We start from the raw sequence: 24,778 nt of genomic DNA, 5'->3' as shown, positions 1-24,778 counted from the left end.
TCGCTCACGCCCCCAAAATGCATTGCGCCATCGCAGTGCATTGTTGGCTCATGCTTGGCCAAGCATGCACTGTGACCCCACATGCTTGGCCAATCACAGTGCCGGCAGCAGAGAGAGCAATAATTGGCCAAAGACAAGATGCCTGTGGCCAATTATAGCTCAGGGGGGGTTAGTACACGCCCCACACTATGTAAGGCCGAAAGCGCAGTGGCCTTGTGTAGTGTGTTACGGCGTGCAAGGAAAGAGCTAGGGACAGTGTGTTCTTTTCTCAGGCATCTGCAGGAGTTAGTGAGTGTTGTGTGCCTCCAGCGCAGTATACACCTGTATCTACCCTTTATTGCTGGTGTTCTCTCATACAGGCATCTGCAGTAGTTAGTGGGTGTTGTGTGCCTCCAGTGCAGTATACACCTGTATCTACCCTTTATTGCTGGTGTTCTCTCATACAAGCATCTGCAGTAGTTAGTGGGTGTTGTGGGCCTCCAGCGCAGTATACGCCTGTATCTACCCTTTATTGCTGGTGTTCTCTCATAAAGGCATCTGCAGTAGTTATTGGGTGTTGTGTGCCCACAGCACAGCACAGTATACACCTGTATCTACCCTTTATTGCTGGGGTTCTCTCATACAGGCAACTGCAGAAACTAGTGGGTGTTGTGTGCCTACAGCACAGCATAGTATACACCTGTATCTACCCTTTATTGCTTGTGTTCTCTCATGCAGGCATCTGCAGTAGTTAGTGAGTGTTGCGTGCCTACAGCACTGCACAGTATACACCTGTATCTACACTTTATTGCTGGTGTTTTCTCATAGAGGCATCTGCAGAAGTTAGTGGGTGTTGTGTGCGTACAGCACAGCACAGTATACACCTGTATCTACCCTTTATTGCCGGTGTTCTTTCATACAGGCATCTGCAGGAGTTAGTGGGTGTTGTACCCTTTATTGCTGGTGTTCTATAATAAAGGCATCTGCAGGAGTTAGTGGGTGTTTTGTGCCTCCAGCACAATATACACTACCCAGTTGCTGGTTTTCCCATCTCCCTGCAGGCCATTACCATGTCTGGAAGGCCAACAAGGAGAGGCAGACAGTCACAAGCCAATAAAAGAGGGCAAGCAGGCTCGGTGTCTAGAGACAATAGTGCTGGTCATGGATGCGGTGCGTCATCATCAGCACGTGGCCATGGGATGCGCTTGTCCTTATTAGGGATGAGCTTCGTGTTCGAGTCGAACATACGTTCGACTCGAACATCGGCTGTTCGCCCGTTCGGCGAATTCCGAACGTTATGGGCCGTTCGCACCAAATTCGTGTGGTGCTCACGGCCCACAATGCACTGCGATGGCGCAGTGCATTGTTAGCTCATGATTGGGCAAGCATGCACTGTGACCCCACATGCTTGGCCAATCACAGCGCCGGCAGCGAGGAGAGCCATGATTGGCCACAGGCAGGATGCCTGTGGCCAATCATAGCTCAGGCTGTGTAGTACACGCCCCACACTATATAAGGCCGCCAGTGCAGCGGCCTTGTGTAGTGTGTTGGCATCTGTAGCAGTTAGTGGGTGTTCTGTGTACCTTCAACACAGTATACACCGATCGTTATCACCGATTTTTCATTCTTGCTCTTCTGTAGTGGTTGTTGTCTGTGTGCCCTGACCGCAGTATACACCGCTATATTCACCTATATATCTAGCGATATATCTATCTTTTATAATAGAGCTGTCAGTCAGTGTTAGGAGATTGTGCGTGCTGTCTGCGTGCTCTGAACGCAGTATACACCGCTATATCCACCTATATAGCTAAATATCTTGCTCGTTTTAAATAGAGCTTTCAGTCAGTGTTAGGAGATTGTGCATGCTGTCTGCGTGCTCTGAACGCAGTATACACCGCTATATCCACCTATATAGCTAAATATCTTGCTAGTTTTAAATAGAGCTTGCAGTCAGCGGTAGGAGATTGTGCGTGCTGTCTGCATGCTCTGAAAAAGACGGACGGCAAAAAAAATTATACAGGGGTGATAATCCTTCCCTATGTTTTCCAAAAAGCTTAAAAATAGTTTTTTTGACTGGAGCTACACTTTAAAAATGTACCGGTTGAAAATTACAAACCTGTACCGCCTGTATACTGCTGTTCTGAGTATATAGGGCCCGGGGACCACACGTATTTCCTTTTTTTAATATGGGTACGGGGTTCCCCTTAATATGCGTACAAGACCCAAAGGGGCTGGTAATGGGCAGGGAGGGCTACCCATTTTTCTCAATGATTTTCAACCATATTGCAGGAACCAGATATAACATTAAAACCGCAAGCAGCTTTAAATGACGTTATTTCCGTTAAATGTCATTTTGTGCAGGGACTGTTCTAAACACGGGAAACACGTGGCACTTCACAGGTATACTACAGACACCCCCCAGGCACGATATTTAAAGGAATATTTCACTTTTTTTTCACTTTAATCGTCATTAAAATCAGTGCTCCCGCCAAAACGGACGTTTTTAAAAGTTTTTTTTGCATTGACCTATGTCCCCTGGGGGAGGAGCCAGGTCCCCAAACCCTTTTTAGGACAGTATCTTGCATATTAGCCGTTAAAATTAACACTTTTCATTTCTAACGTTCGAGTCCCATAGACTTCAATGGGGTTCTAACGTTCGTACGAATTTGGGGTCCATTCGAAAGTTCTGGTGCGAACCGAACTGGGGGGTGTTCGGCTCATCCCTAGTCCTTATTTTCGGCAGCCGAACGTGTTAAGCCGCATCATGCCGAAGACTTGGTAGAGTGGATGACCAAGCCCTCTTCATCTTCCTCATCCTCTCTCACCCAGGCTCAGGGTACTAGCAAAGCAGCTGCCAACGTGTCCTCTTCCCTCGTCTCAATGTCATCATCAGTCACTCTGTCCCTAGACCCACCATGTCCTCCTGAGGAGTCCCCCGTACTGTTTGAGCACAGTGTTGGGTACATGCTCCAGGAGGATGCCCAGCGTTTTAAAGGCTCTGATGATGATACCCAGCTAGAGGAAGGCAGTAGCGTGAGCACAGAGAGAGGGGATGCTCAAGAAGGACATCAATCTGGCAGTCATGTTCCACAAGCTGCAGCATACTGCCAGGTTTGCTCCAGTGATGAAGAGGGAGGGGATGATGAGGTCACTGACTCCACATGGGTGCCTGATAGGAGAGAGGAGGAGGAGGAACATCTCCAATGAGACAGGATGCCCTTCCTGGGCCATCTTAGGGGCAGCACACAGACTGAATCACACTGCAGAGCTCTGCCTGTGCAGGTCGCTGCCTCTGCGCGTTATTCCAAAAGTTCTTTGGTGTGGGCCTTTTTTGAGACGAGTTCATCAGATCGCACTGCTGCTATTTGCAACATATGTCTCAAGCGTATCTCGCGTGGCCAAAACATCAGCCGCTTGGGCACCACATGCTTGACCAGACATATGTTGATCTGCCATGCAGCTCGTTCGCAAGCGTACCTTAAAGACCCACACCAAAGAACAAAGCGGAGCTCTCCTTTTTCCTAATCAGCTGGGATCTCCAACCCCACTAGACCTTCAGTCCTCTCTAAAACCTGCACTGAGAGGAATGAAGGTGTAGAATTAGGTGTGTCACAGCCAAGTACTTGCGGGCACTCTGCTAGCAGTACACCCATGTCTGATTGTAGCAGCCAAATTTCCCTGCCCCAGCTGCTGGACCATAGAAAGAAGTTCACTCTCAGCCATCCACATGCCCAGCGGTTGAATGCTAGCTTGGCTAAATTGCTAGCACTTCAACTGCTGCCTTTTCAGTTGGTAGACTCGGCCCCCTTCCGTGAGTTTGTGTAATGTGCAGTTCCTCAGTGGCAGGTCCCCAAATGCCACTTTTTCTCATGGAAGATGATTCTGGATCTCTACTGGCATGTGGAAGGCAATGTCCTTGCCTCATTGGACAGGGCAGTCAGTGGTATTATCATCAGATCCTTCAAAATGCTGGGCATCCTCCTGGTGTGCTCTAGCTGTGTCCCCTGTTCCATCAATGCTTCAGTTTACACTGATCATTAGCGCAAAATCTATCTATCATCTCATTGTAAAAATATACATTTACAACATATATCAGTGCAATATAAATTGTGGAGTTTCTAAACAACAGAGATGGACATAGAAAACTAATAAATTAATTAAATCTATACTGTTGGGAAAATACTCAAAAAATAATCAGAAAATAATCACCCTACACCCGCCAATCTGCATCAGCCCGTGCAGCAGCAAAGCTCATCGCTATAATCTCTCCCCAATCACAAAACCCTCCATCACCATCTTACATCTCACGTTGCAAATAATAAGAATTTATCAAAAAAAATCTTTTTCTTTAAAAAAACTTATTCTTTAAAAACTTTGAATGAGCAGATTGGAGAAAAAAACTGTTTTTTTTGAAAATTCTATAAACTGGATACCTATTCATAAATAAAATGTATTCAATACTTCCCACTACCCTTAAACGTACTAAAAACAAATTCATCTACCTAAACCATCTCTTCTGATACAAGCTTCCATATATGGGTTAATCAGCACATCACTCCTCATGAATCCCTACTTCAAATAATATATTCCAATCCCTATGTATGTGCATAAGATGCCATTCAAACATCAAACCCACACAGTTAATGACAATAAATGTGGATATAAATTAAAATGAATCCTCTCTAATAAATAGAAATAAAAATAAAATAAAAATAAAAAATAATAATAAAATAAATAAAATAAAAATAAAAATAATAAATAAAAACACCTGAGAAATAACTAATAAAAAACATATTAATAATAAGTGTGAATATAATATATAAATTATCTAACACTCAACTCCCTTTCTTTAATATATGTATTCCAAAACTGTTTCTTACAACATATGGAAATTGGCTCTATTCCCCCCAACAAAAATAAAATTTAATAAGAATCTATATAAATAATACAATTATACAGTAAAGCTATATAGCAGAAGAAAACAGCAATAAACCCGCATCCAAATACTCCAGCCTGATCACAAATTGCTAATAAAGGTCATCTATAAACCTGTGGTAAAACCTTAATTGAGCAGTCCTACCACTAAATACAGTCCTATCCTCCCATTCTGCCATAAACAGGTTGGCGAGGCTCGGGGTAAATTTGGTTCCCTTAGCCACGCCAATCCGGAAGTAATTGTGTGCCATGCAAAAATCCAGTGCATGACCCACAAACACCTTCTGGGCATGAGGTATATCATCTCTCCTGCATAAAGCCCAATTAGGGGCCAATGCAGCATCTTGATGCTGAATGATGGTATAGAGGGCAGCCACATCAGCCGTCACCAAATATACATCAGCAGAGGAGGGTAAAATTATCTCATCCAAATCTCTTAACAGATCAGGTGTACACTGTGCAGGTGGCACAATACACCAACTGTAACTGCTGCAGCTGCCTCTGGTATAGGACCAGAACAACACAAGCAATTGGAGTAACTTCAGGTGTACACTGTGCAGGGGGCACAATACATCGACTGTAATTGCACTAGGTTCAAATGATGACACTGTCTCGGCGTCTGTCTCTATGAGCCGCCCGCAACACACTACGCAAGGCCGGCCAGCAGGTAGCCTTATATAGTGTGGGGTGTGTACTAAACCCCCTGAGCCCTAATTGGCCACAGGCATCCTGCCTGTGGCCAATTATGGCTCTCCTCACTGACGGCGCTGTGATTGACCAAGCATGTGGGTCATAGTGCATGCTTGGCCAATCATCAGCCAGCAAATGGGGTGGCACAGTAGTGTAGTGGTTAGCACTCTCACCTAGCAATAAGAAGGGTCACTGGTTCAAATCCCAACCACGACACTACCTGCCTGAAGTTTGCATGTTCTCCCTGTGCCTGCGTAGGTTTCCTCCGGGTACTCCGGTTTCCTCCCACACTCCAAAGACATGCAGGTAGGCTAATTGGCTTCTGTCCCAAAATTGGCCCTAGTATATGTATGGGGACCTTGGATTGTGGGCTCCTTGAGGGTAGGGACCAATGTGAGTGTGCAATGTACAAGGATAGGGGTAGACTCTCACTCAGGTTGAACTGGATGGATTAGTGTCTTTATTCAACCTTACTAACTATGAAACTATTAAACTATGAAATGCACTGAGATGCCGCAGTGCATTATGGGCCATGAGCGCCACTCTGAATGTGGTGCGAACGGCCCATAAACTTCTGGTTTCACCAAATGGGCGAACAGCCGGTGTTAGAGTCGAACATGCGTTCGACTCAAACACCCAGCTCATCCCTAGTCTTGACCCGCTCCCCCAAATGGTGGGAATTGTCAGTCCCAAACCATCCACAGTAGCCAGGAGGGCCAAGAACTTGACAGATGAACTAGTCAATCGGAAAACACTAAATCCTGCCTATGCACCTAGATGTATCACCTCTTAAGGGAATGTACCCTTGTGGCAGGTGCCATATATGCAGATTTGTGGACAGGTCTGATTCATTCTCAGATGCAATCCGACAAAACGCCTACCAAATAAAATAGTTAATCAACTGCAATAACACTTGTGTATTATATACAGTATGTTGCAATGCCCTTGCCACAAGTTGTATATAGGCAAAACCAAGTGCCCACTCAAGGTCCACATAGGGGAACATCTGTCCATTATTTGATCCCCAGACCACAAGACCCCAATAGTGGAACTTTTCTCTAAGAAACACAATAGGCAACCTAAGGGACATTAAATTGAGGGTTTTTGCACCCTAAAATTACCCAAAAGAAGAGGTGATTTCAATACGATCCTTCCCCAGGAAAAAAGGAGTGGATCTTTTGTCTGGGTACTCTTGACCCTAATCATTTGAATACAGAATTAAATCTGCAGGTATTCCTGACCCCATGAATCTGCTATTGCCTGGGAACAATGTTGTGGCCAACTCTATAGGTGTATATAGGAATTGCTAGCTTTCACTGTGTGCTTTGTAACTATTTGAGCAACCACTATCATATACTCTTGATAGTTCACTGTGTGGCTAAACTGTCCTTTGTAAAATGCTATGTTATTCCCAGCATGACACAGCCAACTGATTGCCATGCTTGCATTGATAATAGTGAACTGCAAAAGTCAAAAACTACCACAAGATGGCGATACAGTGAAATAACCAGACTCCCATAACAGCCTGAACCCCTGAAGGGATTAAGATGATTATGTTATGGGCGGAAATGACCTCACCGGAAATGCCCACTTGGGGTCATCCTAGAGCCTTTTTAAAAGATTGGGTTTAGGTGACCACTTCCCCCCAAAGAAACCCACAGAGCAAGTGGGTAAAATGCATCAGTGTTAGCGCCGATGCATACCCACCATCTCGAGCCCGCCAGGGCCCTCTACCATGATGTAGCCCTTTTACACTCACGTAAACTGGAAGTCCACCAGAAACTGGAAGTGAACCATCTGATGTCCCCTCATTGCTTTGCAGTGGAATGTTCCCTAGTGAGAAGCCACTTCCTGGGAACGCCTGCCAAACAGGGGACACAGAACCAAATGACAGCGGTGAATTAAAATGAAACATCAGCGGAAGATACTCCTATTACTTTTGAAACAGTGAGTTTCCCCAGAAGAGGTGTGAAGCAACCGGTGAGAACTTTTGCCTTTGTGCAGTTACCTGGTCTCACTACCATATGCTTATAGGGGATGGTGGATACCCCTACTAACCTGTAGGAAACTCCTGCATCATCTAGACACCTTTTAGGCTGGTGGTCTCGTTCACTGCTGATGGTCTGACTGTGTCTGTGCTGTGTGAGCACACAGTGCAGATAGTTCTTTGAACTATAACTTAATTTGGGAAATACCACTTTACTGTACTGTAGCCTACCCTGTCTCCATTCTTTTATCAATAATTGCGTACACACTATAATTCATGTGACCACCAGTGCAATGCTTAAGTCTGTTTTTTGGTTGGTATCATCCAGTTAGAAATCATTTCTTCCAATGCAGATTACTCTGTCTGATCACCATGAGACTACCTCCAATGCATTTGTCACTGCATGATTATATGTACTCTGTTCAAGGACAAATAGAGAGCCTAGAGGTCCTCAGTTAAGCATAAGACTGGTAACCAGTGCATGCTCTAGAGGTTTTCCAGGACCCTCCCAGTCTCATTACTACATCTTATTCTTCACTAGTGATGAACCGAAAACGCCCCGGTTCGGTTCACACCAGAACTTTCTAACGGACCTAAAATGTGTGCGAACTTTAGAACCCCATTGAAGTCTATGGGACTCGAATGTTTGAAATAAAAAGTGCTAGTTTTAATGGCTAATGTGCAAGATATTGCCCTAAAAAGGGTTTGGAAACCTGGCTCCTGCCCCAGGGGACATGGGTCAATGCCTAATATTGTTTTTAAAAATGGACGTTTTTTAGGGAGCATTGATTTTAATGATGATTAAAGTGAAAAAAGTGAAATATTCCTTTAAATATCATGCCTGGGGGTGTCTATAGTATGCTTGTGAAGTGGCACATGTTCCCGTGTTTAGAACAGTCCATGCACAAAATGACATTTAACGGAAAAAAAGTCATTTAAAACTGCTTGCGATTTTAATGTAATATCTGGTTCCAGCAATATGGATGAAAATCATTGATAAAAATGGCATAGGTAGCCCCCCTGCCCATTACCAACCCCTCTGGGTCTTGTACGGACATTAAGGGGAACCCCGTACCCATATTAAAAAAAGGAAAGGCGTGGGGCCCCCAGGCCCTATATACTCAGAACAGGAGTATACAGGCGGTTCAAACAAGACAGAGACTGTGTAGGTTTGTTGTGTTAAGAAGAATCTGTTTGTAATTTTGAACTGGTACATTTTTAAAGTGTAGCTCCAGTCAAAAAATCTATTTTTAAGCTTTTTGGAAAACATAGGGAAGGGTTATCACCCCTGTATAATTTGTTTTCCCATCCGTCTTTTTTCATCTCACTTCCTGTTGTCTCCTTCTGTTTGCACGTAGGAGACATTTGTAAGTTGGATGTTTGAAAGTAGGGGCCTGTCCTATATGCTCAGCAAAAATGGTGGAACAAGGTGTTGGTGTTGCCACAACACTGTAAGCCTTCAAAGTGACTGTTGGTGGAGTGCCCTGCTGTGAACGATTATATCAAGAATTGTAATTACATGCCATTGTTGAACAGTGGTAGAAAAATTGGGCCTTTGGTGGTTGTTGTGGTGGTAGTGGTGCTGGTGCCACAACACTGTAAGTCCTCACAGTTACTCTCGGTGGGTGCAGGAACAGGCCCTGCTGTGAAATATTATATCAAGAATTGTAATTACATGCCCCTGTTAAACAGGGGCTGAAAAATTGGGCCTTAGGCACTGCTTGCTGGAGCCACAACACTGCAACCTCTGCCAGATACTCTAGTTGGAGTGCAGGAATGAGCCCTGCTGCAAAGCACTGCATCAAAAATTGTATTACATGCCTCTGTTAAACAGGGGCTAAAAAATTGGGCTTATACACTGCAACCTATCCCATATACTCTATTTGAAGTGCAGGAATGAGCCCTGCTGCAAAGCATTGCATCAAAAATTGTAATTACATGCCCCTGTTAAACAGGGGCTGAAAATTGGGCTGGTGCCATCACCCAGAACCAAAAGTGTTCTTCCAAGATATCAGCGGAGGAGGAAAAGGATAGACAGTCAAGATAACAGGACAGTCACTCAGCATCAGCATAGGCAGTCTTGAAGGGATGTGATATTTAAAAAATAATTATTCGGTTACATCAGCTTCAGGTGCTTGGTAGCTGGTGGTGATCCAAGAGTGATTCATCTTTATGAAGGTCAGTCGATAAACCGAGTCGGTGGACAGGCACACCCTGTGATCGGTTACAAAGCCACCAGCAGCACTGAAGGTGCGTTCCGAAAGAACACTGGATGCAGGACAGGCCATTAGCTCAATTGCATACTGTGCAAGCTCTGGCCAATGATCCATCCTCAAGACCCAGTAAGCCAGAGGATTTTTGGTGGGAAAGGTGTCCAAGTCTGACCTCGCCCCTAGGTATTCCTGCACCATGTAAATCAGACGCTGGTGACGGTTGCTGGAACCAATCATACCTTGAGGCTGTGGACTAAAAAATTGTCTGAACGCATCGGCCAGACGGCCACCTTCTCCACCGCTCCTTCTGACTGATGCCTCAGCAACATGTTGTTCCCAGAGACTTGGAGGTTACAAACTCCTGGTCCTGGACGTGTTGCACGGACCTTTCTGCAAGGCCTCCTGGAGAGGTCTCATCCTCTGCTCCCTCTGCGATGGCAAGATAAGGTCCGCAACCTTACCTTTGTACCATGGATCAATGAAAGTGGCCAGCCAGTAATGGTCCCTCTCCTTGATCCGAAGAATACAAGGATCCTTCTGCAGGCTTTGCAGGATCAGGGAGGCCTTGCAGCATAAGTTAGCTGAGGCATTCAGTCCAGAGTCCTCTGGGTCACTAAGGACAACATGATCCGCAGCTACCTCCTCCCAGCCACGTACAAGTCCACAGGTTTCTTGAGACTGTAAATCATCCCTACAAGACTGCTGCTGCTGCTGCTGATGCTGAGTGCCAGGCTCTACCTCCATGCTGACACAATCATCCTCCTCCTCCTCCTCCTCCTTGTACTCTTCCTGTGTGATGGGTGGGACAGCAGGAACACTGTCTGTATAAAGGGGGCCTTGAGAGGCAAGGAAGTCCTCCTCTTCCTGCCTCTGTTCTGCCTCAGGTGCCCTGTCCATTATTCCACGCAGCATATGCTCCAACAGGTGGACAAGAGGTACAGTGTCACTGATGCATGCACTGTCACTGCTCACCATCCTTGTGGCCTCCTCAAAAGGTGACAGGACAGTGCATGCATCCCTAATCATGCCCCACTGGCGTGGTGAGAAAAAACCGAGCTCCCCTGACCCTATCCTGGTGCCGTAGTCGCACAGGTACCCATTGATGGCCCTCTGCTGCGTGGGCAGCCGCTGCAGCATGGCCAATGTTGAGTTCCACCTGGTGGGCATGTCACATATAAGGCGGTTCTTGGGCAAGTTCAACTCCTTTTGGAGCTCATCCAGCCGAGTACAGGCATTAAATGATTGGCGAAAATGCACACAGACTTTCCTGGCCTGCTTCAGGATATCCTGTAAGCCCGGGTACCTGCCCTAGAACCGCTGCACCACCAGGTTAAGGATGTGAGCCACACAGGGCACATGGGTCAGTTGTCCCTGTCGGAGGGCAGAGAGGAGGTTGGTGCTATTGTCGCAAACCACCAATCCTGGCTTAAGCTGGCATAGCGTCAACCACCTCTTGGTCTGCCCCTGCAGAGCTGACAAAATATCTGCCCCAGTGTTACTCCTGTCCCCCAAACAAACCAGCGCAAGCACGGCATGGCATCGTTTTGCCTGCGTACTTGCATAGCCCCTTGAACGCCTTCGGAGCACCGCTGGTTCTGAGGACAGAGCACTGGAAGAGGCCATGGAGGAAGAAGAAGAGGAGGGGATGGAGGAGAGAGGTGTGTCACAACCAGTAGTAGCATTTTGGAGGCGTGGTGGCAGAACAACCTCCAACACTACTGCACCTTGTCCTGCATCCTTCCCAGCTGCCAGAAGAGTGACCCAATGGGCCGTGAAAGACAGGTAACGTCCCTGTCCATGCCTGCTGGACCATAAGTCAGCAGTAATATGCACCTTACCGCTGACCGCCCTGTCCAGTGAGGCAAGGACATTGCCTTCCACATGCTGGTAGAGAGCCAGAATTGTCTTCCGTGAGAAAAAGTGGCGTTTGGGGACCTGCCACTGAGCAACCGCACATTGCATAAACTCACGGAAGGGGGCCGAGTCTACCAACTGAAAAGGCAGCAGTTGAAGTGTTAGCAATTTAGCCAAGCTAGCATTCAACCGCTGGGCATGTGGATGGCTGGGAATGAACTTCTTTCTACAGTCCAGCAGCTGGGGCAGGGAAATTTGCCTGCTACAATCGGACGTGGGTATACTGCTAGCAGAGTGCCCGCAAGCAATTGGCTGTGACACACCTGACAATTCTACACCTTCATTCCTCTCAGCACTGGTTTTAGAGAGGACTGAAGGTCTAGTGGAGTTGGAGATCCCAGCTGATGAGGAGCAAAGAGAGGTCCGCTTTGTTCTTTGGTGTGGGTCTTTGAGGTGAGCTTGCCAACGAACTGCATGGCAGGTCAACATATGTCAGGTCAAGCATGTGGTGCCCAAGCGGCTGATGTTTTGGCCATGCGAGATACGCTTGAGACATATGTTGCAAATAGCAGCGGTGCGATCTGGTGCACTTGTCTCAAAAAAGGCCCACACCAAAGAACTTTTAGAATAATGTGCAGAGGCAGTGCCCTGCACAAGCGGAGCTCTGTGGTGTGATTCAGTCAGTGTGCTGCCCCTAAGCTGGCCCCAGGAGGGCATCCTGCCTCATTGGAGATGTGCCTCCTTCTCCTCCTCCTCCTCCTCTCTCCTACCAGGCACCCACGTGGAGTCAGTGACCTCATCATCCTCTACCTCTTCATCACTGGAGCAAACCTGGCAGTATGCTGCAGCTTGTGGAACATGACTGCTAGATTGCTGTCCTTCTTGAGCATCCCCTCTCTCTGCGCTCACACTACTGCCTTCCTCTAGCTGATTATCTTACTCAGAGCCTACAAAACACTGGGCATCCTCCTGGAGCATGTACCCAACACTGTGCTCAAACAGTTCGGGGGATTCCTCAGGAGGACGTGGTGGGTCTAGGCAAGGAGTCACTGATGATGACATTGAGACGAGGGAAGAAGATGCATTGGCAACTGCTTGTCTAGTACCCTGCGCCTGGGTGAGAGAGGATGAGTAGGATGAAGAGGGCTTGGTCATCCACTCTACCAAGTCTTTGGCATGATGCGGCTCAACACGTCCAGCTGCCAAAAATAAGGACAAGCGTGTCCCAATGACCACATGCTGATGACGATGCACCACGTCCACGACCAGCACTGTTGTCTCTAGACACAGAGCCTGCTTGCCCTCTTTTATTGGCTTGTGCCTGTCTGCCTCTCCTTGTTGGCCTTCCAGACATGGTAATGACCTGCAGGGAGATGGGAAAACCAGCAATTGGGTAGTGTATATTGTGCTGGAGGCACAAAACACCCAGTAACTCCTGCAGATGCCTTTATTATAGAACACCAGCAATAAAGGGCAGATACAGCTGTATATTGTGCTGTGCTGGAGGCACACAACACCCACTAACTCCCGCAGATGCTTTTATTATAGAACACCAGCAATAAAGGGCAGATACAGCTGTATATTGTGCTGTGCTGGAGGCACACAACACCAACTAACTCCTGCAGATGGCTCAATTGGAGAAGAGCAACATAGGTAGCTACAGATGTGTACTGCGCTGGAGGCGCACAATACAAACTAACTCCTGCAGATGGCAGATGGCAGATGGCTCAATTGGAGAACAGCAACAATGGGTAGATACAGGTGTATTCTGCGGTGCTGGCACACAGACAACACCCAATCGTGCCCACTAACTCCTGCAAATGGCAGATGGCTCAATTAGAGAACAGCAACAATGGCTAGATACAGGTGTATTCTGCGGTGCTGGCACACAGACAACACCCAGTTGCCCACTAACTACTGCAGATGGCAGATGGCAGATGGCTCAATTAGAGAACAGCAACAATGGCTAGATACAGGTGTATTCTGCAGTGCTGGCACACAGACAACACCCAGTTGCCCACTAACTACTGCAGATGGCAGATGGCTCAATTAGAGAACAGCAACAATGGCTAGATACAGGTGTATTCTGCGGTGCTGGCACACAGACAACACCCAGTTGCCCACTAACTACTGCAGATGGCAGATGGCTCAATTAGAGAACAGCAACAATAGCTAGATACAGGTGTATTCTGCAGTGCTGGCACACAGACAACACCCAGTTGCCCACTAACTACTGCAGATGGCAGATGGCTCAATTAGAGAACAGCAACAATGGCTAGATACAGGTGTATTCTGCAATGCTGGCACACAGGCAACACCCATTTGCTCACTAACTACTGCAGATGGCAGATGGCAGATGGCAGATGGCTCAATTAGAGAACAGCAACAATGGATAGATACAGGTGTATTCTGCGGTGCTGGCACACAGACAACACCCAGTTGCCCACTAACTACGGCAGATGGCTCAATTAGAGAACAGCAACAATGGCTAGATACAGGTGTATTCTGTGGTGCTGGCACACAGACAACACCCAGTCGCCCACTAACTACTGCAGATGGCAGATGACTCAATTAGTGAACAGCAACAATGGCTAGATACAGGTGTATTCTGCGGTGCTGGCAAACAGACAACACCCAGTTGCCCACTAACTACTGCAGATGGCAGATGGCTCAATTGGAGAACAGCAACAATGGCTAGATACAGGTGTATTCTGCGGTGCTGGCACACAGACAACACCCAGTCGCCCACTAACTACTGCAGATGGCTCAATTAGAGAACACTCAGAACAGCAATGAAGGGTAGATACAGATGTGTGGTGAAGGCACACACAACATCCACTAACTCCTGCAGACGCCGGAACACTACACAAGGCCGCTGCACTGGCGGCCTTATATAGTGTGGGGCGTGTACTACACAGCCTGAGCTATAATTGGCCACAGGCATCCTGCCTGTGGCCAATCATGGCTCTCCTCGCTGCCGGTGCTGTGATTGGCCAAGTTTGTGGGGTCACAGTGCATGCTTGGCCAATCACAAGCCAGCAATGCACTGCGATGGCGCAGTGCATTGTGGGCCATGAGCGCCATGCGAATTTGGCACGAACGGCCCCCAGAGTTCTGCCTTCGACTCGAACACCAAGCTCATCCCTGTTCTTCACCTATAACACTGCTGGCTGACCTAATTGAAGTGAAGTGGCACGGCTGAGTCCATAGGCACATATTTTTAAAATTGACAACGTTGTCATTTTTTAGTTTTAACTTTCAAACACCTATTGTCTATGCCTGTTCACATTTGCAACATACATACATTTTTGAATACAGATTTAATTAGGAGAATACCGTTGTCAGTTCCCTTTTCCTTTTTTTGCAGTTAAGGACTACTTTTGGGTTTCCCCTTTCTCCCACCCCGCTCTTTTTGGCTATAGATTTACTGCAACATAATACTGAGACCCTTTCTCATTACTATGTTTCACAATTTAAATGGTTAACCCCTTCAGTCAGGTCAGGTTGTCTGATTTTCATCACCCATCTTTCTTTAGCCATTGTCATATGCCTGCAAATAACTCCACCTTCTGCTGGTTACCACTGTGTGTGTATGACCCTTCAAGTCTCCAGTGGGGATCTTGTTGCAATAGCAACTCACCACTAACTCCTTTTACTGGAATTTGTATACAGTTATCCAAACCCTGATGGGCTAAATGATGGCTGATGCCACACATTTGTGCACACAGCTCTGTCCTTGGCTATCATATGTAGCTACTGTAAGCCCTCGTACACACGGTCGGAGATTTCGTCGGAATGTGTCCGATTGGAGCGTTTTGTCGTATATTCCGACTGTGTGTGGTATGCATCGGACTGTTTCTGTCGGAATATCCGTCGGACCAAAGTTTCCAACTTGCCTGAAATATTTTCCGACAAACTGCTCCGATCGGACATACTCCGATCATGTGTAGAGAATTCCAATCGGACAAAGTGCCACGCATGCTCAGATCAAATTCCTACATCAAAGCTATTGGCTACTAGCCTGAACGTAGTCCCATCGTAACGAAATTACGTCATCACGTTCTGAAAGATCGGATTTTCCGACAACTTTGTCCGACCGTGTGTATGCAACAGTTTCGGACAAAATCCGATGGATTTGGCTGTCAGAATGTCCGACCGTGTGTACAAGGGCTATGAGTCCTGCCTTTAACAGGCTATGGAAGAGATCATAACTTTAAGAGGTCTCAGTGCAGATTAGGCAGTGTCAACAAAGCAAACAAAATAACTTGATTTTATGGATAAGTGTGTTGTCATTAGGTACTTGTGGCTTCAGGAATAATCAAACTCTTAAGTACAATTATACTATACTATACCTGCTATTTGCCAATCACTATGAGTCGTATAAGTCCCAGTATATACAGTATCTCACAAAAGGGAGAACACCCCTCATATTTTTTTTGTAGCCATTAATATCTTCAACACCGGAAACAAAAGTGAGTACACTCCTAAGTGAAAATGTCCAAATTGGGCCCAATTAGCCATTTTCCCTCCCCATTGTCATGTAACTCATTAGTGTTACAAAGCCTCAGGTGGGAATGGGGAACAGGTGTTAAATTTGGTGTTATCACTCTCACTCTCTCATACTGGTTACTGGAAGTTCAGCATGACACCTCATGCCAAAGAACTCTCTGAAGATCTGAAAAAAATAATTGTTACTTTACATCAGTATTCCTCAATTCCAGTCCTCAAGGTGCCCCAACAGGTCATGTTTTCAGGCTTCCCATTATTTTACACAGGTGATTTGATCAGTTTCACTGCCTTAGTAATTACCACAGTAGTTTCATCTGAGGGAAATACTGAAAACGTTACCTGTTGGGGCCGCCATGAGGACTGGAGCTGAGAAACACTGCTATACATAAAGATGGCCTAGGCTATAAGATTGCCAAGACCCTGAAACTAAGCTGCAGCATGGTGGCCAAGTCCATACAGTGGTTTAACAGGACAGGTTCCTCTCAGAACAGGCCTTGCCATGGTCGAACAAAGAAGTTGAGTGCACATGCTCAGAGTCATAGCCAGAGGTTGTCTTTGGGAAATAGACGTATGAGTGTTCCTAGCTTTGTTGCAGAGGTTGAAGGGGTGGGGGTCAACCTGTCAGTGCTCAGCCTATACGCTGCACACTGCAAAAAATTGGTCTGTATGGCTGTCGTTTCCAGAATGAAGCCTCTCCTAAAGATGATGCACTAGAAAGCCCACAAACAGTTTGCTGAAGATAAGTAGAATAAAGACATGGATTACTGGAACCATGTCCTGTGGTCTGATGAGACCAAGATAAAGTTATTTGGTTCAAACGGTGTCAAGCATGTGTGGCGAGAACCAGGTGAGGTGTACAAAGACAAGCGTGTCTTGCCTACAGTCAAGCATGGTAGTGGGAGTGTCATGGTCTGGGACTGCATGAGTGCTGCCAGCACTGGAGAGCTACAGTTCACTGAGGGAACCATGAATGCCAACATGTACTGTGACATACTGAAGCCAAGCATGACCCCCTCCTTTTGGAGACTAGACCGCAGGGCAGTATTCCAGCATGATGGTGACCCCAAACACACCTCCAAGATGACCACTGCCTTGCAAACGAAGCTGAGGGTAAAGGTGATGGACTGGCCAAGCATGTCTCCAGACTTAAACCCTATTGAGTATCTGTGGAGCATCCTCAAGGAGCGCAAGGTCTCTAACATCCACCAGCTCCCTGGTGTCGTCATGGAGGAGTGGAAGAGGACTCTAGTGGCAACCTGTGAAGCTCTGGTAAACTCCATGCCCAAGTGAGTTAAGGCAGTCCTGGAAAATAATGGTGGCCACACAAAATATTAACACTTTGGGGCCAATTTGGACAATTTTCACTTAGGGGTGTACTTGCTTTTTTGCCAGCAGTTTAGACAATAATGGCTGTGTGTTGAGTTATTTTGAGAGGGCAGAAAATTGACACTGTTATACAAGCTGTACACTCACTACTTTACATTGTAGCAAAGTGTAATTTCTTCAGTGTTGTCACATGAAAAGATATAATAAAATATTTACAAAAATGTGAGGGGTGTACTCACTTTTGTGAGATACTGTATATATGATATTCAAGCAATGCCCTTTGAAAAAAAAAAAATTGAACAATGACCTTATATGATGACTGCAGAGTATTAGGACTGTAGAGAGCACTGTGTATAACGTGTACAAAGAAAATAATCACATGACTGTTGCTAAAACCTGATGTTACTGTTATCATAGTTAGTAATAGCTAAATGACATAAGGGAGCTTCAATGAGTCTATATAAAAACAATTATTCAATGATGGAAGGGAGAAAAAAAAAGTTGGAAATTGACCCAAACACAGCATGTTATAGGGACGCTTTAATATTCTATATAAAATTTTTTAAATGTTTTACACGTTCACCATATAATGTTCCCCATATTCCTCTCTTTTTTTCCCACACATAGCAAAATAAAACTGAAGAATCACCAAAAATGAAATGTGATAAATGAATTAAATAAAAATAAATAAATAAGTAAATCAACTATAAAACTGTACAGATTAATGCTGTCTCAATATGGCATTTCCCTACACCTTTCTCTTTTAATTGTTAAAGAGCATTGAATCTGTATTTATTTTAAAAAAAAACACTTGAAACTGCTTCAAAACATTGCAGCTATACAAAAGGCACTCCCCATCTGGTAGTGATTACCATATAAATTGATCCCCTTTAAGGAATCATTTGCAAGTCAGGCAGGTAACAAAACAAAAAAAAAAAAATGTAATAAATAAAGACGTGAAAGGAACATTAACTCTGGTTAAAGAAAGACACAAAAAAAATTGATTTTAGAATTTAGCTAGTCTTGACTGCAATTACTCAAATTCAGAGGCTTCTCCTTAAAGCAAACATAAACAAAATAGGATTTTTATATACAGCTTACCTGTAAAATCCTTTTCTTGAGAGTACATCACGGGACACAGAAGCTTCATTACATAGTGGGTTATATAGGCACCTCTGGTGATTGGACACTGGCTAACCCCCAATTAAGGAGAATTCCTCCCCTATATAACCCCTCCCATATGGGAGGCACCTCAGTTTTGTAGCAAAGCAATAAGAAACCACGTAAAAACCCAAGAAGGGCGGGAGCTCTGTGTCCCGTGATGTACTCTCAAGAAAAGGATTTTACAGGTAATCTGTATATAAAAATCCTATTTTCTTGATCATACATCACGGGACACAGAAGCTTCATTACATAGTGGGATGTCCCAAAGCAATGCTCAGTTTGAGGGGAGGGAGACACAGATCAAAACTATAGACCGCCATGGACCAGAGGATCTAAACCGCAGCCTGCAGTACACTGCGCCCAAAGGCGGTATTCTCTTGCCCTCTGAAATCCACCTGATAAAATCTGGTGAATGTGTGGACTGATGACCAAGTTGCAGCCTTACAGATCTAAGCCAGGGAGGCCTGGTGATGCACTGTCCAAGAAGCACTTAAAGCCCTTGTTGAGTGCGCTTTCACTTGAAAAGGAGGACTCTTCCCCTTTACACTATGGGCCTGAAGAATAACTTGTCTAATCTATCTTGAGAGAGTAGATTTTGATGCTGCTTGACCCTTCTTTGGGCCTTCCGGCAAAATGAATAAGCAATCAGTTTTTCTTATCTGAGTAGTCGCTTGGAGATAGATACTGATTGCCCTTACTACATCTAGAGTGTGCAAAGACTCTTCTTCTACGGACTGTGGATCCGGAAAAAAGGATGGTAGGATTAAATCTTGATTCAAATGGAATCCTAAAACCACCTTAGGCAGAAAGGACCTATTAGGACGCATCACCACTCGGTCCTTATGAATAATTAGATAAGGTTCCTTGCTCGAGAGAGCTGCCAGCTCTGACACTCTTCTAGCCGAGGATATGGCTATCAAGAAAACCAATTTTTTAGTCAAAAGAACTAATGAAGCATGATGCAATGGTTCAAATGGTTGTCCCTGAAATGCTGAGAGAACCAAATTCAGATCCCATGGGCATACCGGAGGTTTGACTTGCGGCCTTAACCCCATGGCCCCCTGGATTAAAGCCCGCACAAGAGAATGTGATGCAAGTGGCTTCTGGAAAAAAACCTGACAAGGCTGAAATCGGCACCTTGATAGTACTTACGGCCAAACTTATTTCTAGGCCTGACTGGAGGAAAGCCAAGATCCTGCTAATGACATACTTTCTAGGATGCCATCCCCTGGGTTCACACCAGGAAACATATGCCTTCCAGATTTTGTAGTAAATAAGCCTGGAGGCCGGCTTTCTGGCATTGACCAGAGTAGAAAGGACTGGCTCCAAGAGTTCACGATCTCTCAGAATGTGGGTCTCAGCAGCCAAACCGTTAAATTCAGACTGTGCAAAGCAGGATGGTAAATTGGACCCTGCAAGAACAGATATGGCCGGAGAGGAAGGATCCAAGGCCTGCCTACTGCAAATTTCATGATCTCTGCGTACCAAGGTCGCCTGGGCCAAGCTGGGGCTACCAAAAGAACTGACTTTGTTTCTCTCTTGACTCTTCCCAGGAACCGTGACAGAAGCGGGTATGGTGGAAAGGCATAATTTTGATTGTACCGATCCCAGGGAACTGTCAGAGCATCTGACCCCTGAGCAAGTACATCTCTTGTCCTTGACACAAATTTTTCCAGTTTCCTGTTGAATCTGGACGCAAACAGATCTACGTCTGGAGTGCCCCACTAGTGACATATGGTCTGAAATATGTCGGGGTGTAGAGCCCATTCTCCTGGGCATAACTGTTGGCGGCTTAGAAAGTCCACTTGCCAATTTTCCACTCCTGGAATGAAGACTGCAGAAAGGCATGGAACATGCCTCTCTGCCCAAGTAAGTATGCGATTCACCTCTCTTTGTGCAACCAGACTCCTGGTGCCACCCTGGTGATTGATATAGGCCACAGCTGTGGCATTGTCAAACTGAATTCAAACAGGGAGACCCTGTAGTCTGTAGGACCAGTTCATGAGGGCCATTTAAACTGCCCGAATTTCCAGAATATTTATGGGCAGTAGCTTTTCGGTCGCAGACCATTTCCCCTGCGTGCATACTTCCTCCAACACTGCTCCCCGGCCTGTTAGGCTGCCATCTGTAGTTACAGTCTTCCATGGAAGGGGAAGAAAAGTTTTGCCTTTCAGCAGATTCTTGGTCTGTAACCACCAAATGAGACTCTTGCGTGTCCCTGGGGATAGACACATAGGAAGGTCCAAGGCCTGGGGCTTCTTGTTCCAAGCCGCAAGGATGCATCTTTGCAAAGGCCTTAAGTGAAACTGGGCGAATGGAACGGCCTCGAAGGAGGTGACCATTTTCCTTAACAGTCTCATACACAGCCGAATGGGGGAAGTCCCTCTGCTGAGAATTAGGCGCACCAGAACCCCTATAGCCATGGCCTTTGGCTTTGGTAGAAACACCCTGCCCTAAGCGGTGTTGATGACCATGCCCAGATACTCCAACCTGGTAGCAGGCTGCAGGGACAACTTTTCTAGGTTTATAATCTGTTTCAGGTGTTCTAATGTCTTGGCAATACTGTGGTTCAAGAGCGCTACTGTTTGCTCTTTGAGTAGCAAATCGTCTAGATAAGCCAACACGGTTATACCCTGAGCTCTTAGGTTTGCCAAGAGAGGGTCTAGAATCTTTGTGAAGACTCGAGGAGCTGTAGCGAGACCGAACGGCAGGGCCACAAATTGAAAATGGCGCTGATCTACTGCGAACCTTAGATACTTTTGGTGTGCGGGAAAAATTGGCACATGAAGATATGCATCCTTGATATCTATTAATGCCATAAACTCTACCCCTTGCAGGGAAGAGACCACAGAGCGTATTGACTGCATTCGGAAAGACCGAAAGTGCAAAAACTGGTTCAGATCCTTTAGATCCAGGATAGTTCTGACATCTCCATTTGGCTTTGGAACGGTGAAAAGATTTGAGTAAAAGAACCCTGTAATTTTGGGTCCACTTCCACTATCACCCCCTGGGATAGCAAGAGATTTAAGGCCAGAAGTAGCGGTTTTTGCTTTACTGGATCGTTGGGGATCCTTGACCTTAGGAAGCGAGAAGGTGGAATCTCCTGCAACTCTAGCTTGTAGCCCAGAGATATTGAGGAGGTTACCCACTTGTCCCGAATCTCTTCCCGCCAGGCTTCTGCAAACTGCAGGAGCCTTCCCCCCACTCGGCCGAGTGGGGGTGCCCCTTCACAAGGAAGCTTTTGAGCTCTGCTTGGCAGGCTTTCGTCCCCAGTCTTTTTCTGTCCCTGGGCGTGACCTTGGGCCTTTCCTCTCGAGGGAGGTTGGGAAGGCCGTTGCCACTGCTTAGAGCTAGATGCTCCGGGAGAAAGAGAACGCCTAAATGATGGACGTTTGTTCTTTTTGATTGGTAGGAGAGTAGATTTACCCCCTGTAATCTTTTGGATGAATTTATCCAATTCCTCCCCAAATAAGCGTTCCCCTTTAAACGGGAACCCAGTCAAATATTTTTTACACGACAGCTCAGCTGCCCAATTTTTTAACCATAGGGCCCTTCGCATGTGTACCAACAGGAGAGACAAACGAGATGCTTGTTGGACAGAATCCAAAATCGCATCAATCATAAAACACAGAATTTGAAGTATTTCTGCATAATTCTCCACTTCCTCACTGGGAAGTAGGCCAAGCATCTGCTTAACCTGTTCCTTGAGGAACTGACACAACCCCACAGTTGCGACTGTAGGCTGCACTACAGCGCCAGCCATGGAAAAGGAGGCTTTCAATAACGTTTCCAGCTTCTTATCAGTTGGATCCTTAAATACCTGAGCATTATCCAAAGGACAGGTCAGGTTTCTATTCACACAAGAAACAGCCACATCGACAGATGGGACCCCCGATTTCTTTCCTCCAGAGGATAAAGCATAGAAAACCTTTTAGGAGGAGCAAACAGTTTTATCGGGATGTCCCCAATCCTCATACAACAATTTATCTATTAAGGGATGAATTGGAAAGGAAAAAACAGTCTGTGGGATTCTCCTGACCCCCAGGGAAGAAACAGAGGATGTAGCGGCCTCAGCAGCGGGCATTCTGAAAGTGGTACGCACCAACTCAGTATAATATTGAACCTGCTTTCTAAGTGCCTGGGAGGAGGGGACTCTCTCCTCTTCCTCTGATTCATCCGACTGCTCTTGATCCCTATCCCATGAGAGGGATCTCTCCTCATTGTCAGAGGTGTCACCTGAAAGAGGAATTTCAGCAGGGGGAGGGGATCTACCCCTTTTTTTGCTATTTTTCAGGGAAGCTGAAATAAAATTCATGATTCTCCCTTCAAAACCCTCCAATGTAGCCTTAAGGGAGTCTTCAGTGACATACGCTGGGGCTGAAACATTATGAGAGGCTGCAAAACCTGGCAGGGGCACTGACTCATCCTGTGAGGCTGGCTCCAGTCTTGCAGGGGGGGGTGGTAATCTACAGGCATATTTAGGACCCCTAGACCTAGGTGGTGATTTACCAGTGCCCTTGTTACCTCCCCCTGAGACCCTCTTATGAGGAGACATAGTCCTAAGCTACAAAGCAGAGGTACTAGTACAAAAGTGCAATCACTGTTGTGCTATAAGTCTCACAATAAACATTTATGCTAAAACTGCAAAACCTGATGCTGAGTAGGTGTCTTAGGTTTGCCTGGATCCAACCCCTTAGGATGCTTACTGCCCACAGCTCTGTGTCCTCCACTTACAGCCCCCTGGCGTTCTGGGCTTTTTAAAATTGCCACTTTGGCGCCTGCACAGTAAAGCGCCGTGCACGCTGGTGTGCACGGCCCGCAACCACACCCCCCCCTCGATTAGTATGGGAAGTCTAGAATGAAAACATGTAAACATATAACCTCGCACACATTAACAGGAAATTAGTCAATTTGGAAGGAGAAACAAAACACAAAACAGACTGAATCTGTAAGATGCCATACAGTGAAAAATAATGTATTATAGTTTACTTTCCCAGTGTCAGAGTGAATGAAAACTTCACTATGAACCCCAGGAAGGGAGAAAAAAACCCACATAAAATCCCTACAGTTTCTGAGAGTTCTGGGGATCGAGATATCTGTGCACAGGTTCATTATTCGATAGCAAATTTCAACTTTTTGCTCGCCTCCAGAATGTTTGAAACGTCGGTGCAGCCTGACTCAACCACTGCACTCCTTAACTTGAGACATGAATGTTTATCATGCACTCAGTTCAAGCTTCTTATTCGACTCCTTACAGCTGCAAAAGCTTGTAAATCCCCTTCTTTGATGGTAGCTGAGGTGAAGCACAGGATGAACAGTGCTATGATCCATGCCAAAATGGCAATGAAAGAAAAAGATCAGTTCGCCAAATTCGATAAAATATGGCACCTTTGGGTAACATAATGCCTACTGTGAACCTTTGATGATGCTGTCCTCTTGCAGTGGTAGCTGGCATTAAGTTGTTCCTACTACACCTAACTACGGCTCTCAGTTCAACCTTGTGGACTCCTTCTAATCTCTACAACCTTTTTCTCTAGCCTTTCTTTCCTTCCCCTCCTATGGTTTTGTAGCTCTGTCTCAAAGCCTTTTTCCATTGTCTCCCTATAACACCCCCTTCCAGCTTGGCTGTATAACCCAGCCTTGCCTGTGCCCTCTCACAACCCTTCATCAAAACAAATGGTTATATTCTGCTACTCATTGTTCGTTCTGCCTACCAACTAGCCTATGTTTTGACAAGCTGAATTTCTCCTGTCTCTTTATGTTCAACCAACATCTCTGTTATGTTTGATCTTGTAAACACAATAAAACTTTTTAACAGTACTGAGCTCATTACATATGGAAAATAAATAAAAGAATGCACATTAATGTGATCATATTTCTTCTTGATGGCCATCAAACCATGGTGTGCTCACACCCCTGGAAAAATAATTATTTGTCTACACGTATAGACAGTTCATACACACCAATTACTTGACACAGACACACACATTAGTTTAGCTTGAGTCTAATACATTCTGGATAGAGAAAACGTATGTAATTATAAATTAATTACTATGTTTTCCTGGCAAACGGGAAAATAAGAAAGGAGAAACAAAAAAAACAAAAAACAATTGAACACCTA

Source organism: Lithobates pipiens, unplaced genomic scaffold (genome assembly GCF_037356315.1).
Source record: "Lithobates pipiens isolate NorthernLeopardFrog02 unplaced genomic scaffold, aLitPip1_a1.2 Scaffold_19, whole genome shotgun sequence".
In the NCBI taxonomy this organism is placed as follows: domain Eukaryota; kingdom Metazoa; phylum Chordata; class Amphibia; order Anura; family Ranidae; genus Lithobates; species Lithobates pipiens.
The sequence above is the reverse complement of the archived record's forward strand: the minus strand, read 5'-3'. Positions refer to the sequence as shown.